At 33.5% G+C, this 15195-nt stretch overlaps 1 protein-coding gene across 2 annotated transcripts in view; it reads left to right on the top strand.

Moving 5' to 3' along the window:
* LOC145662866 (uncharacterized) overlaps nt 1-15195 on the top strand; it is a 224548-nt gene that overhangs the window by 191621 nt on the left and 17732 nt on the right. The gene's annotated exons all lie outside the window — the stretch shown is intronic.

The following is a 15195-nucleotide window of genomic DNA, read 5'->3' on the forward strand; positions in this document are numbered from 1 at the left end:
GCTATTTTTCGATTTATGATTTAAAAGAAAGCAAAAAAAAAAAAAAAAAAAAAAAGTGTGAACTGGAATAGGAAATTTCTCAATACCAATTCAACTAACTATGTTATGTTCTCCTCTTAATGCTCTGAGCCCGAAAGTACTTTTCTAGTTTTTAACAAGTTATGAAAACTTTCAGATTCATTCTTCCTTTCTATTTTATAAATCGTGGCAATCGTGCGAAATTTTGCATTAAACATATCGAGCATTAACTCCTGTGTACTAGATAACCCCACTTTACTCAGAAGTAGTAGTGGTTTCATGCTACAAAGGCTTATATCGACCTTTAAAGAGACATGAAGGGACTTACATTTTGAGACACTGTTTACAACATGGCAAATAACATATCAATATATCAAATAAGAGAAACAGTCGAATAATTCGGTTTGTATCTACCATTGGATGACAATTGTACACTTTCTTGATAAAGCTGTACTTGTTTAACAGAGAAATGATTGATATAGACTAAATATTTGAACTTATTGATCATCCGTACGATTTCTTTACTCATAAAAACAATCTAATTTTATCAGTCTTACGTATTTTTTTTTATTCAGCTGTAGAATAACACCCATTTGAATTACATAAAGGTAGTACTTTGTATTATTGGAACCCAACAAACTTTGGACTCCTCCCAACAAAAATTTCTGGATGCCCGCCTGATCTGGGTGCAGCACTAACGCTACGTTACGGCAGACATCATGAACTACAATGATTGGTCATACTTTATAATTTATTCAATTTACTTTAATTTTTATTTAATTACAGTGGCGGATCTAGAAGGTAAAAACTCGAGATGGGAGGGGGGGGGGGAGGAAGCCAGAACCCAGAGTATGATAATTGTATCATGAATTTACAAGTTTTTATGGGTCCTGTAGAAGTTTTCTACTTAACTCTCTCCTGATGGATATTACGGCTAGGTTGGACATCGACATTGTAGACCTCAAATATTTGCAACTGAAACTATATCTAATGTTTCAAAAATTTTTCCAGTAAAGAATAAAGGGCAACGCTCACTATAAACTTTCAAAAATATATAAATAATAGCTTCAATTATTTTTTTTGTCACTCAAAAAACTGGGGTCCTAGGCCCCTGGAATCAAGCTAGATCCGCCACTGTTTAATTATAATATTGTCCACATATGAGACATATATCAATCATAGATCAGATTGAGCTAAAGAAAATAAGATACTTGATTGCAGGGGCGCACCCACGGGCAGTCCACCGGACCCCTTCCCAAAACTTCCTAACTCAACGTACACTTTCTCAATAAAACTATATTGTTTAACAGAGGAATGATTTATGTGGCATAAAATTTTGATCTCGTACTCCATCTGTACTCTTTCTCTTATATAGGGGGCCGCGGTGGCTAAGTGGTAGAGCGCTCACCTCTGGTGCTTGGGGTCTCGGGTTCAAACCCCGCTCCCGCGAAGTGAACCTTGTGGTGGACAAACACCGTGTCCACCGTGGGTTTTCTCGGGGTTCTCCCGCTTCCTCCCACATTCTTCATTCCACCATTTCATTCATCGCTCATTATCACCGTCTCCTATAGCCTAACCGGCATAACCGTGAGACGTAAAACTCAAAAATTTCATTTCATTGTTTTTCTCTTATAAAAACAATCTAGTTTTATAGTTTTTTTTTAAATATAGGTGAAAGTGTTTTACAGTTACTTATCGTCTTTTCGAGTGCAGCATAATGTCCGTTCAATACTACATAGACGTAGGGATAGTGGCTTTTTGTACTGGACCCCGCAGAGAGCTTGAATCCCCCCCCCACACACACACAATTCTTAGTTGCGCACCTGCTTGAGCGTAAACTCTCATGAATAGTTTTCGAGAGAAATGAGAAAAATTAATTTTTATGTTGGCAGTAATAATTGATAATTTGCATTGTGCTGGAACTTATTACGAGGTTATTTCTTCTGTACTATAGTACCATGGGCGCCCGAAGGGGAGGGCAGGGTGGGGCCCGGCCCCCTCCGGCTTACGAAACTGTGTATGTAATATAGCAAACCACGTATATTAGATACCAGAAATATCAGACGTAATATTACAACCATGGAGATGGACCCCCTCTAGAAAATTTTCTTCGGGCGCCCCTGTTCAGTACATATGTTTAAAAGAAAAAGCTGTTAAATAGCAGTTTTGTGTTATTTTATCCTGAGGATGACACAGAGTTCTAATTGTAATATAAATATTCCTAACAGTGATGTACATACCACTTGTAAAACAAATCCAAAGTTGAATGCAATACAGGAAAGATGGAAAGAAGCTCCGATGATATATACATTTTTTTTTTTTTTTTTACTTCCGTATCCGTAATAGACTTCCCTGTCTAAAGTAAAATACACCAACGCAACCAGATCAATACGTACGAATTAGTTCTGTGTTCTCGGTTACAATTTGACCAACTTGGGTAATTAGAAAAGCGAGCAGAGAACGATTGTAAAAAAAAAAGGGGGTGAAGGTAGCAATAGCGGAAAAGGAGTGGGACGTATTGTGGTGGTCCCCTAGCCTCTGCAGCCCCGCGGGAAGATGCTGCTGAGCAGACTTTGGTGTGCGGTGGTAACTGCTTCCGTCCACAGGTACCGTATGGTTGGAAAGTTCAAGGGAAAATACAATGCTTAAAATCCAGGAGTACAGTGTTTGAGGAAGCTCCTTGGTCTTATGGTCTACAGGTTGCTGATGAAAGACAAAAACAATAGTGGTCAAATTGGAGATTACCTATTATGTGATACTTCGGTGCATTTGGAAAGTTCGTTCTTTCAAATTCACAGTAAATTCGCGATATTCACTTAATAGTAACTAATTTAATGAAAATATTTAAGCTTTACTCAATTCTTTAAAATAAACATTTAATGAATTCAACTTTCCTGTGCTGCAAATTGCTTATTTAAGTTTTAACAAATAAATACAAGCGTGAGCCTTGCACGATGATTTTTTTTTTTAAAAAAAAAAAGAAATTTCTAGTTTAAAGTACCAGAAGTATATCCTTAAGCTAAAAAAGACGCATGATGCATGAAAAAGTTGATGGAATGAAAATGTAGAAGGAAACGGATAAACTCAACGAAATCCGCGCAGTGTTTCTTTCAGAAACAATCTTCCGAGGGGGGGCTGGTACTGCTGGTACTATTCTATTTATTAAATATTAAAGACGTATTACTTTTGGTCTTCTCCGGGGGGGCACTCTTAGACCTCCGGGGGGCAATGCCCCCCATAAAACATGCCTGGAAGAAACACTGAATCCACGGACCACAAATTCACATAATCTGGGATCAAACCCGGCATCCGTCACACACTGCGGCCCCTCCAAGATTTATATAATTTGCAATGTTATATTATGAAAAATCATTATATCCCTGAAATGAGTTTCTACGGAAGTGGTCATTAGGACTAGGATATCAAAATTAGGACTTAGTTAAACCACTTCATATCATTCGAGGTCTAGATCCACCCAATTTCGTCTAATCGTGTATGTACACTTTCATCAAGAGTGAGGCGTGTTCAGGGCCCGAAGTTCATATTTCAGGATTTTTGTATATACATATTAATATGGTAAACGTTATTTTTTTTTCATAATGTCGTATCTAGAGTGGTTAAAACCTGAAACGTCTCCTTGGAGTATGCGACTATCTTTGTATCACCTAAGAACCTTTTATTTTAAACACATAATTTCCTAAAAATTATATGGAGTCTTTTACAAAATTAGTGTTACAACCAAACATTTACACAATCAAGAATTTCACTTTAGATTATGTGATTGAATGCTAGTACTTTCATTGGATTCATGATTCAAAACATATATATATACCTAGGTATTATTACGAAACGGCACTGTGGACCGTTTGCGGATGCATGGTTTAATCATGACAATCCGAAGCGCTATGTATTATACTGAATGGTTCGTGAATTGTTTATAATAATGAAGTTAGAAAGTGTTTAATTGTTTCTCAGCGCACCCTTTTTCTAAATAATAATAATAAAAAAAAGATTTTAATGTTTGCAGGAATCCCTTTTTCTAAATAAATAAATAAATAATAAAAAAAAGGATTCCTGCAAACATTAAAATCTTCCGCAAAATCTTCTAGATCCATACCTAGGTGTTAGTCGTGCAAGGGCTAGGAATTAAAGAATCGATTAAATGATTAGAATTTATCTCTTTTAGGTACATACTAGCAACTCGACAGTTCTGCTTCAGAATGTGAAAGAATTAATAACTCACCACGTATAAACTATGTTATTATTGGTTGAAACATGGGTTTTGATACAGAGCAAAATTAGAGTTACATGTTGTAGAAAATGTGCCAATAAACTATTCATAGCAAATTTCATCTGTATTCAATACCAGGGGCGGATCCAGGGGGGCGATCGCCCCCCCCCAGAAGAGGGAACTTTTTTATTTTATATATATAAATAAAACCCATCCCAAAGTTTGGAGCCCTTAAAAGTAGCAGTATGACAACCCACCGCCCACCCAGAAGTTGGTCCTGGATCCGCCCCTGTTCAATACCATGTAACTAAAGGAAACTGAAAAGAATTTAACTTCTTTCTTATCTGTCACATTTACAGTTCGTCTCACATCCATGTACTGAAATACTTGTAAAATACTAAACTCCGTGTCACAGAAGCCCGTGAATACTCTGACCGACCATATAACCCACATTTCAGTCATTGATGCCATATAATTTTTGGTTGTATGTTTTTTTTTTTTTTTTTTTTTTTTTTTTTTTTTTTTGTTGTAAGCGCATTTCTTCGTTACGGCAATTATTAATATTCTCCATGATATTTCTAGCTATGCCAGTGACCAGTATTGCACTAGTTATTGAATTTGAGAAATTCGTAATTACGAGTATTATGTGTTGAAGCTCTTTAGATTTTCCCTTTCAAATCTATACTATTGTATATAAGTGACTCACTGAACAACATAAAGGTCATATTACTATAGCACTATAGCTAGAAACGTAAAATTTGGGCAGGAATTTCTCTCGCCATGTAAACGAATCATAAGGGATGTTTCAAAAATACATATTCTAAGAGATATTAAAGAGAGTTCAAATCTTCTTCCGAAGAATGAAGTATCTTACATTAGGAAGATAAAAACTTGGCATATGAGCTTCCCGTTAAAAATAACTGAAGCTGTATTTCATTGTTTTTAGGAAATTCCACTCTTAAATAGGGAAAAGGGAGCAAATTCTATCTTACGAATTTCGACTCTTTATTGTGAAACTACCAAATGTGAGAATTTACTCATAATAGAGAAGTAGAATTCGATATTTAAACTTTCAATTGAAAATAAGAGAATATGTGTTTTGACAATTTCACTTCTAATTGGGGAAAGGGAACAATGTCTATAATATTCAAATTTTTGATTCTTTCTGCAGAAAAACTTTTATGTAACTCCATCCATCTCGACTCTGGAACTACTACGTAAATCAATACTTTTCTGACCAGAGGATATCCTTATCTATTAAAACTAAATTATGGTGTAACAGAGTTTCAATAACTTAACGTTACCTTCATCAGACGTTAATTGAAAGAGATATCTTCATAATATTAAATTACTATTGTTAGGTAATTCTAATTGTTACATTTTATAATTTTAAATTCTAATATCAAACAATCAGGTATAAATTTTCTGTTTCATTTTAAATTTATAATAGAAAAATAATCATTATTATTTTCACTTTTCTTTTTTTATTGTTATTTTAATAAATTATTCCATTTATCATTTATTTATAAAGTTTCCTCTCTATTCAATGTTTTATTCCATAAATTTATTGCTTCTCTTAATATTTTCTTATGTCCGTAATTTTTATCCTTCAATTCGTTTTAGCAATCCATCTCATAATTCATGTATTAGAAGTCCATTTGTCTAGTTTATTAACCTTTCACTTCTTTCTTTCTTAATTCTCCATGCTTCTTTCCATTTTCTTATTATTCTTCTATTCTCTTTTCCTAGACCTTGGACCCTTTCTCAATCCATATTCACTAGAATAATAGAATACTAGAATGGGACAGTTTCTAGTATTAAAATTTTTGATTTGTTATTCAGAAAATCAGCGTTTTCGACAATTACGCTTCTAAAAGGGAAAAGAGAGACATTTTTTTTTTTTTTTTTTTTACAATAATCAAATTTTCGGTTTTATATTAATTTAATCTTTATTCTTCCCGAGTGAAGAATGGATATTTCTATTTGTTCTATAAGCATTCGTTTGCTTTGATAAACATGCTTAAATAAACAGCTAACAATTGAACTCCGTTTTTGGGAACCAGGTCGTTTGGTGGGGTCGGACCCTTGTCCCCCCGTGTGTACATCCCTGATCCTACTGCTAATGTAGAACCCGAACAATTACCCATAACTTAAACCGAGACAATCCAGAACCCCGCAGACAGAAATTACTTGTGTTAGACATCTGACAGACCGTTATAGTTCGATATTTTTATTTCGTTGCATGATGTAATTAATGGTTACTTTATGTTACTTTTACTATTGTTTTTTAGTAGATGCCCTTATAGCATATCTGTACCACGCCTCATATGTTGTTGAGGTATTTGTGTAGTGATAGGATGTGGCTACATTACAAGATTGTCACGATTATACTACAATCTCGGCACCTTTGATGTGTAAATGAAAATGATTCTGACTGGCGCTAAAGACTAAATCGCCGTATTCTTTTCTTTTTTCTGTGATATATTAATTTACTGTGATTTGTTGATCTCAGATTCATAATGGACTTTGAGTAAACATGGTGGGTAGTGCAGGAAATGATGTATGTCGTTCTAGTGCTTACATTGATTAATACAACATTTTCATCGTTGAAACTGTTTCAATAAAAATTAAAAAAAAAAGAACTCAATATATATTATGTGAAGCTTGAACTTCACCATATCAAGCTAAATCTCATTATTAAATGGTATAGGGTTGAAATCATAGTTGGTGATGTGTTGATAATCCGATGTACGTGTCTCTACAACTTTCGCCGATGCTTGCGCTAATACAATAATCTCCAGGGCTCATTTCCTTATACTATAGAGAGATTGTATGATGAAGACTTCTGTACATAGGTTAAATGTTTGTAGTGTACAGTACTGAATATTAAGCTAATTTAGTTTGTAAGGTTTCTTGTGCTATTTGAAGACTACATAGATACGCAGATATCTAATCAAAATGGCGGAAAGTAAAGTTGCTTTTCCTTAATCTTCTATCTTTAGGCATATCTGACTCAAATAGTAATATAGAGAATGATAATTGCGAAATAGCTATGGGAAATTATGATGATTCTAGCCATTAGGTGGACATTACTGTTAATGCTAGTACTGTAATAGTAATAGTACTAAACGTAACACTAATAAATTTCTCAATTCCGATTGTTGAATCATGTGAGAAGAACTATGGCTCCATTCTTTGTTTTTCTAAGGGCTAATGATAAAGAAACAGATAAACAACAGTTCATCGGCATTAGTCGTAAGCTATACCTGCTAGGAATCTCAGACATAACAAACATCGAAATCATAGATCGAAATTTACTAAAACTTTCATTTGATTCTGGAAATAATGCCAACACATTTTTGAATACGAAATCCTTGAAAACAATAACTGGTCTGCATCCGCCACATCCTCTGTGGGTGATATTCACATAGTCGATTCAGATATGAGTATTGCTGATCTGTCACATTAATCGTAAAACAGAACTCACTGCAGCACGTATTTTTCAACGAACTTAAAAGGTTCATTACTGAATTCTCTCTCTCTCTCTCTCTGTGTGTGTGTGTGTGTGTGTGTGTGTGTGTGTGTGTGTGTGTGTGTGTCCGTCTGTCTGTTATTTGCGATTTTTTCAATTTTGAGCCCTCCATTTGATAGAGCATCAAAAACTATCTGAGAAAGTGATGGAATTTTTCGCGTCACTCTTACGGTTCCCGAGATATTGGCCAAAAAATCTCCGATCTCCGGAGATTTAAGGATCCATATCTCTGGAACCATAAGTCATAGAGAGATGATGTTGGTGTTGATCAATAACTAAGAGGATGGTGAACATTTTGGTACGAAATAGTAACGGTGGCCACTGTCCAAGTGGCCACTAGTTTGGCCAGTGACCACCAGTGCATATTGGTACCAAAATTTTTACATACTCTTACATATTGATCAACACCAACATAATCTCTCTATGACTTACCGTTCCCGACATATTGGCTAAAAAGTAGTTCCGATTTCGGGAGATTTAAGGATCCATATCTCTGGAACCGTAAGTCATAGAGAGATCATGTTGGTGTTAACCATTACCTAAGAGGATGGTGAACATTTTGGTACCAAACAGTAACCGGTGGCCACTGGACAACTGGCTACTGGCAAACTGGCCACCGTTCCCCAGATATTGGCCAAAGAAGTTCGAATTTCGGGAGATTTGAGGAGCCTTTTCTCGGGAACTGTAAATCATAGAGAGATGATATTTTGCGAATTTTTGCGAGAAACAGAAGAAGGTGTGAATAAAAAGATTTACTTTTACATGTAGGAACAATCACAGTTATACTTTCCGCTCCATCTCTCCATTCTTTTTAAGTTCGTTCTGGCAATGCTCTTGGAACATTCTCAACTGGTTTATTATACAGACAAATAAGAAAAAAAAATTCCAACTGGAACCTTCATATTAACCTAATATTTACCTCTAGATTGTAAATTTTATTATTACAAAATTAATATTGACTCATATATTTCCCATACAAGACTGTGCGTTTGGGGGATGTCTAGCATACAGGAGTTTTAAAAAATGAACTGATACCATCAAATTCCTATCGCAGGTTACCAACTTTCACAACTAATAGTAATAGCATGTCTAATATCTTCTTTAACGAACACATCTGGTAAAACACCAACATATAATTACAGAATGAACCCCAATCAAACTAGATTAACTCAGACTACAAATATTATGAAAAGCCTAAGTCATAAAAGCTTGGGTACTAATCCAAACTCCTTATATTAAAATATAGCTATATAAATAATGTATTGAAGCAAAGGTCAGATATGAATATGTCTTTAATGTCCCCTGTCACTAAAAAACATATTACAAGCTTGGTCAAGATCCAATATAATCATCAGAAAATATTTTTTTCTCAACTGCTATGCTGCTTATATAATGCACTATTGGAAGAAACTGGACTGATCTTATAGCACAAAAATCAACTGTAAAGTTATATTTATTTCGGAATACAGTCAATTCAGACATAATTGAAAAATAAACAAACTGAAATTATGCATACAAAATTTTAACAATAGAAAAAACTAAATAATAGAGACAATCTTCTGAAACTTGCTTAGTTTTATCATATTAAAAAAAAATAATATAATATAAATTTTCGAAAGAGAAGTCTTTCCATAAGGCAGGCATTTGTTTTAATTGTTGAAGACAAGTATATATATATTCATTTGCTCTGATTCGTTAAGTGTCCGGGAAGTATTAGGACCTATGAAGTGGGATTATGAGACAACGTGGATCTTTTTAACATAAAATCATTAATAAAAGGGTTAAGGTAACTGAACTTATAAATACAATTTGTATGGAATATAAACCATTCTGTCATTCTGCTATATAATTTTACAGATACATATGCTAAGGAGGCGTGTCTTGATGGTCAATAAGCAGATATTAAATACCTTATTTTAACTTTCTCAAAACTTCAAACCCATATAGACTTTCTATATAGAACTCAAAATTGCCAGGAACCAGGCAGGCATTATTGGTCCATTAGAGATTTTTTTTCTTCAGATATTTACTGTCAAATCCAAAAATTGAATAGAAATTAAATAATACAGATTATTTATTGAAGGTTGAATATAGCTGTAACACTAGATAAGCTATATCTAATTTAAAAAAAAATGAATTCTGCGATCTGCAGATGTCAAATGGAAGAAGATTCAACAAATCATATCATTTTTCAGTGCATATTGTATACTAAATTTAGAGTATCCGTATTAAAATTACTATATTTAATTTTTTTACTTACGGTTATTTCATCAAACTCAAATTTAATCAAATTCATCCGGGCCAGTCATAGTGGAGGAGTTTATAAGATTATCATAAAATATCCCTAGGAAAATAAATACTGTATATATCCATTCGAAAAACAAGAAGATAATCTGACAAATGTATAATTTCTTTTGTATTTTAAGTGGGGAATATTTAAACAGTTAACTAATATTGAATCAAACTATAACTATACTTTTGTAACCAATCTTTCTTCCAAAAGTGAGCATTGAATATAATTCAAACTTGGAAAAAGGGGGAGGATTTATCGATTTAGAAAAGTATTGAAGATCTTCTAATTTGACGTGTGAAGTGGGTTATTCCCACACCGTTTTTATCTTCTTATATAGAGGAATAATAATAATAAAAAAGAAGATTCATAAAAATTATTGAAACTGATTTTCTCAAGTGGAAAAATTTTCCATTTTACTTTCAAACAGTAGTCGATATCTTCGACTTAAATAATAATATTGACTTCGCAACATTAACGTAATCTGACCTAAGTGTATTGTATATTCTTTGTTTAAAAGGATGATAATTAAAAATATAGGTATGTACAGATCTTGCTAGATAGTTTATCTCTGGAACTGTCATGAGTATGCGATACATGGAAATTATTATCAAAGTATTATTTACACTAAGTACATGAATTTACTCGGGAAAAACCGAATTAGAAAAATTATTTATTGAACAAATTATTTATAAATTGAATAATAAAAAAATGATACGTTCATGAACAACATTCATAAAATACGATAATCGGGGCAATTATCATGTATAAAGTCATAAATTGTGAATATGTTGTAAAGGGTTTTAGCGTTCCTGCAGGCTCCAACGTCCATACCGGTACCCATTGTAGACAACCGAGTGGGATACTTTTCTGAGCTGCTTTCTATCATACTAAGCTTGTAATATTTCAAGATGGTGTCTAACAGGTGCAAATTCGATGCACACGTACATTATCCAATTTGGGTTAGGAAGTTTAACACGGTACAAAAGTCGTAAAACGCGACATCATTAACCTGGTTGGGCTAAGAAGTTGAACATGAAACGTAAGTCATAAAACGTAATGTTTCGAAATATGTAGTTCAGTACTGTATAATAGTCATCACCAGCACTAACCCATGACCCGTATTGCAGCTTATCAGGCAAGGCTGAAGAAATGCCTTATACATTTTGGTCTGAGTGTATGATTTTAAACCCCAAGTAGTTCCAACTAAACGACTCTAAAGATATTGCCTGTTAGTTACTTTTTCCTTGATATTTTGTAAGTGCAGTTTTCAGCAAAGTTTTAGCAGGGATAATATTTGAAAGTAAAACTTTTGTCCAGAGATTTTAGGTTGATGCGGTGGACAGGATCGTGAAGTTTGACAGCATTGCTATAATTGTTATCAAATATGTGGATCATTATAATAATGTGTCGCGAAGTTTCTGAATTAAGAGTGTATGTAATTCTTAAGAACTTGGTATATTACAAAATAGAATCAAATGTATGTCAATTAACCTTGCTTTTACACACGTCGGTATTAGGTACAACTACTGTAAAAGCAGTTATAATGGAGAAAAATCGTAATTTCTTTGGATATACATAGCATCCCATTCAATAATTGTTCTTTAGCTATTTTAAAGTGATCAGTAAAGGTAAAAAGAATACAACAAAATACCATATATTGCTTCTTTTCAGTTTATTGCAAGAAAATTGTCGGTTTAGTATTTCCAAGGTTTTATTATCAACTGTTAGTTTTTCTTTTTTCATGATTGGTTTTACGGCAAAAAATGATCTCTTACTTTTTTTAAAAAAGTAAAGTATTATTTAATTATGAACTTCACTTTCATCACTTGACTAAAATTCTTTCCTTGTCTACAATTTAAGTACATAAGAGTAGAATTTAACCTCCCAGACAATTTTTAAAATATAATGTTCTTAAAATTCGTCTCCTGAAAAACTTTAGAAAATAATCAAACTTGTATTTTAGTTATTATTATCACTGTAAGTATAATTTGGGGTTTCTGAGACCACGGACGCGTCCCCCAAAGATTTTAGTCAAGTGTACTTAAATAAACTATACTACTTTGTATATATAACTTTTGTCGGAAAGAGGATTTTGATTTTGATTCATCCGACCACCCAGATTTAAAAAGCTAACGACGCCAGTGCTGAGACGAAACTGATATCAGCAGTAATTAATACAGTCAATAATTACAGCTTATGATAAAAGTGTTTATGACTAGAAAAAGAACAGGACAGCACTTTACAAAGCGAAGTAGTTGCGGTGGTGTATGTTGTTTATCAGTTATTTGACGGTGGATCTCTATCTAAGATAGACAGAAAGAGTTTTCAGTGAGTTACGATGTTAGTATATGGCTCTTCAAACGATGTAAGAATTCCCTGTCTTTTCTTTTCTTGTAAATTTAGTTATCGAGAAAAGTTAATTGGAAATACATACACTAACAACATAGTAGATACAAACTATAATTGTAAATGATACTGTTACTCTGACTAAAAAAATAACCAGCATAACCTTGTTACATTAGAATTAGATGTTTTGCTTAGCTACTAATCATATTACTTTCCAGTATTTTAATTATAATTATTATGTGTGTCCGCGATTTTGTTTTCTCTGCTCATATCACCATTTAGGATGCCAATTTTAACGTTTTATTTTGTGATAAATTCAGGGTTTTAGTAAAGAAGGTTTATTTCTGAATATTTTAGGTGGAATATTTTGAGTCTTGGTGCCCTCTTAGTATCGATACTTATTGTGTTAGTACGCAATAATACGTTTGAAGCTGTAGTACAACTACTTAAAAATAGGTATTGAATATCACATTTGTGTAAATATCGAAAACTGTACCGGTATTCATTAATCTATACAAGGGCACAGGCTAAACTTATTGATAATACAATTAAAGATTTTGGCTCACATTGTGATGTAATGTTATGACAAAACGTATAATCTATAAATACCTATTGAATACTATTTAATGTTTTTCCTAAATTACTTTGTGAATATACATTACCGTTCAAAAGTTTTTGAACATCCCAGATTTTAGTGAGCATCTGTTGTGGACCTATTATTTTAGCACAACTAGTTAGCCGCCGTATGTTAGAGATAACTCTATCTAAAGAACCCTAAAGGATAAAATTTGGCGACAGTTGGGTTGGGATATGAGAAATACTGCGAAATATATACCTAATTTTAAATCTTAAAATGGACACACAGACATATAATTTGTAATAAATATTGTATTACAAACAAATAAGTGCAAGGGGGTGAAGAAAAACACTAGATTTGCTTAAAAGATGTAGACATACAGGGTCAGTGTAGTGACAGATATACGAAACAAGTTTTACATGGTTTGTAGTTCTTTACATCTGTTGATATGTTAACGTTTTAAAAGCAAACAAATGTCACGTTTTGATAAGTGTTTACGATGATTTCATATGACTAATGTTGTCAGTTGGACTGAACGACAATTGAGCACGAAAGGCCGTATATATGCTATCGTAAACATTTTTCAAAAAGATGGTACTTTAGAATTGTAAACGTTAACACATCAACAAAGCATAAAGAACTAGAAATCATGTAAAAAAAAAAAAAAAAAAAAATCCGTTGAATTTCTCCACTTCACTGACCCCATATGTTTGTATCTCTCAAACAAAATTAATGTTACCTCACCTTTCGTTTATACTACGCAATGTATATACGTCTTTTTATGTGTCCATTTTAAGAATGTTAATAGATATGTCACCAGCAGTATCTCTCCGTTCCAACTGTCGCCAAATTTTATGCTTTGGATCGGAGTATCTCTAACACACGGCGGTGAAGTTCTCATGCCAAAATAATAGTTCCACAGTATATGCTCACTCGAATCTAGGATATTCAAAATTTTTTGAGTAACAATGTAAGCCCACCGTAATGTTGCACTGTAATTTAGAGATGACATGCATCTACAAAACTCTTTCTAAATAAACTACATAGTATAAAATACCTATTTTAACATTATTATATTGTTCTGTATCTATTGTGGAGAATACAAAAGGTAGAAGAACCTTTTTACTGATTTGTAAATAACATTTTCTCTGGCATTACAAGGAGAGAAATAAAGTAGATAAAAGCCGAAAAGAGGAAGAGAATATATCTTGCAACGGAAAAGGATAAAAGTCCGTTAGGTTTTTGAGGTTGGTTATTGCAAAGCAAGCGGACTGCCCCTGCATTGCTTATGTTCATTTGAGTACATCCACACGAAACCTCTGGACCAAGCTTTTGCTAATCCCGTGCAATCTTTTTATCTCGTTAAGACTGGCTCCTGGGATTAACAGAAGATGGTCGTACCTTGTGAAAGCATTTCCTGTGGCTTCCTGATGGGATTTCGAGGCTTTAATCGGCTGCGTCTTCTGTCAGCCTCCATCTGGTAACACTGCTTTCTACCTACACAAGATAGCTTACAGTTCTTGCTTACTGTTCGTTTACATTATTATCCTTCAGAGAGGGTTGTTTTGTTTTTTCTCTCGAGGTAATACCCAGCAACTGAAGCTGTTAAGATTATCTTTAGAATCGTTGCTATCATTCCAATTGACACCAATCACTACGATGTGCTATTACCTAAGCTGTTTACTTCACTTTCAAATATTGTTTTGTTTTCTTTCCAAGCAAGTACTTTTTTTTTCGGTTTCATTAATCATAGTATACACTGGGACACCTACTGCAGTAATTTTACTTTAGTGAGAATTGCATTCAAAATAATCTGTTTACTGAAGTCAATGTCCAAAATGAAATTGTTAGTAGAATTTTGAGTTTGACTGTATAAAGGAATCTTCCCAAAAATATGCCTGGAGGATACATACTTCACATTTCTCCTTGAAGTAACACTCAATGTTGTACAAGTGTGTAGAGAGCAGTGTCGTACGCAGAAGTTCTTCAAGGGAGGTGGTTCAAATTCCCAAGTTCATATCATTTCAGGTGTTTGTATACATATCTTGTTTATTTTTGTTTTTGTTAAATGTTTATTTTGCATAATATCTTGCTCAAGGAGGGGATAATAGCGTGAACCCACCCTTAAAAAAAACAACATTGGGCTTCTTACTTTGTCAGTACGATTATCATTATGCCCACACATTCCCTTATTTCTT

The sequence above is a fragment of the Thermobia domestica genome, chromosome 10, assembly GCF_964235325.1.
Source record: "Thermobia domestica chromosome 10, izTheDome1.hap1.1, whole genome shotgun sequence".
NCBI classification, from domain to species: domain Eukaryota; kingdom Metazoa; phylum Arthropoda; class Insecta; order Zygentoma; family Lepismatidae; genus Thermobia; species Thermobia domestica.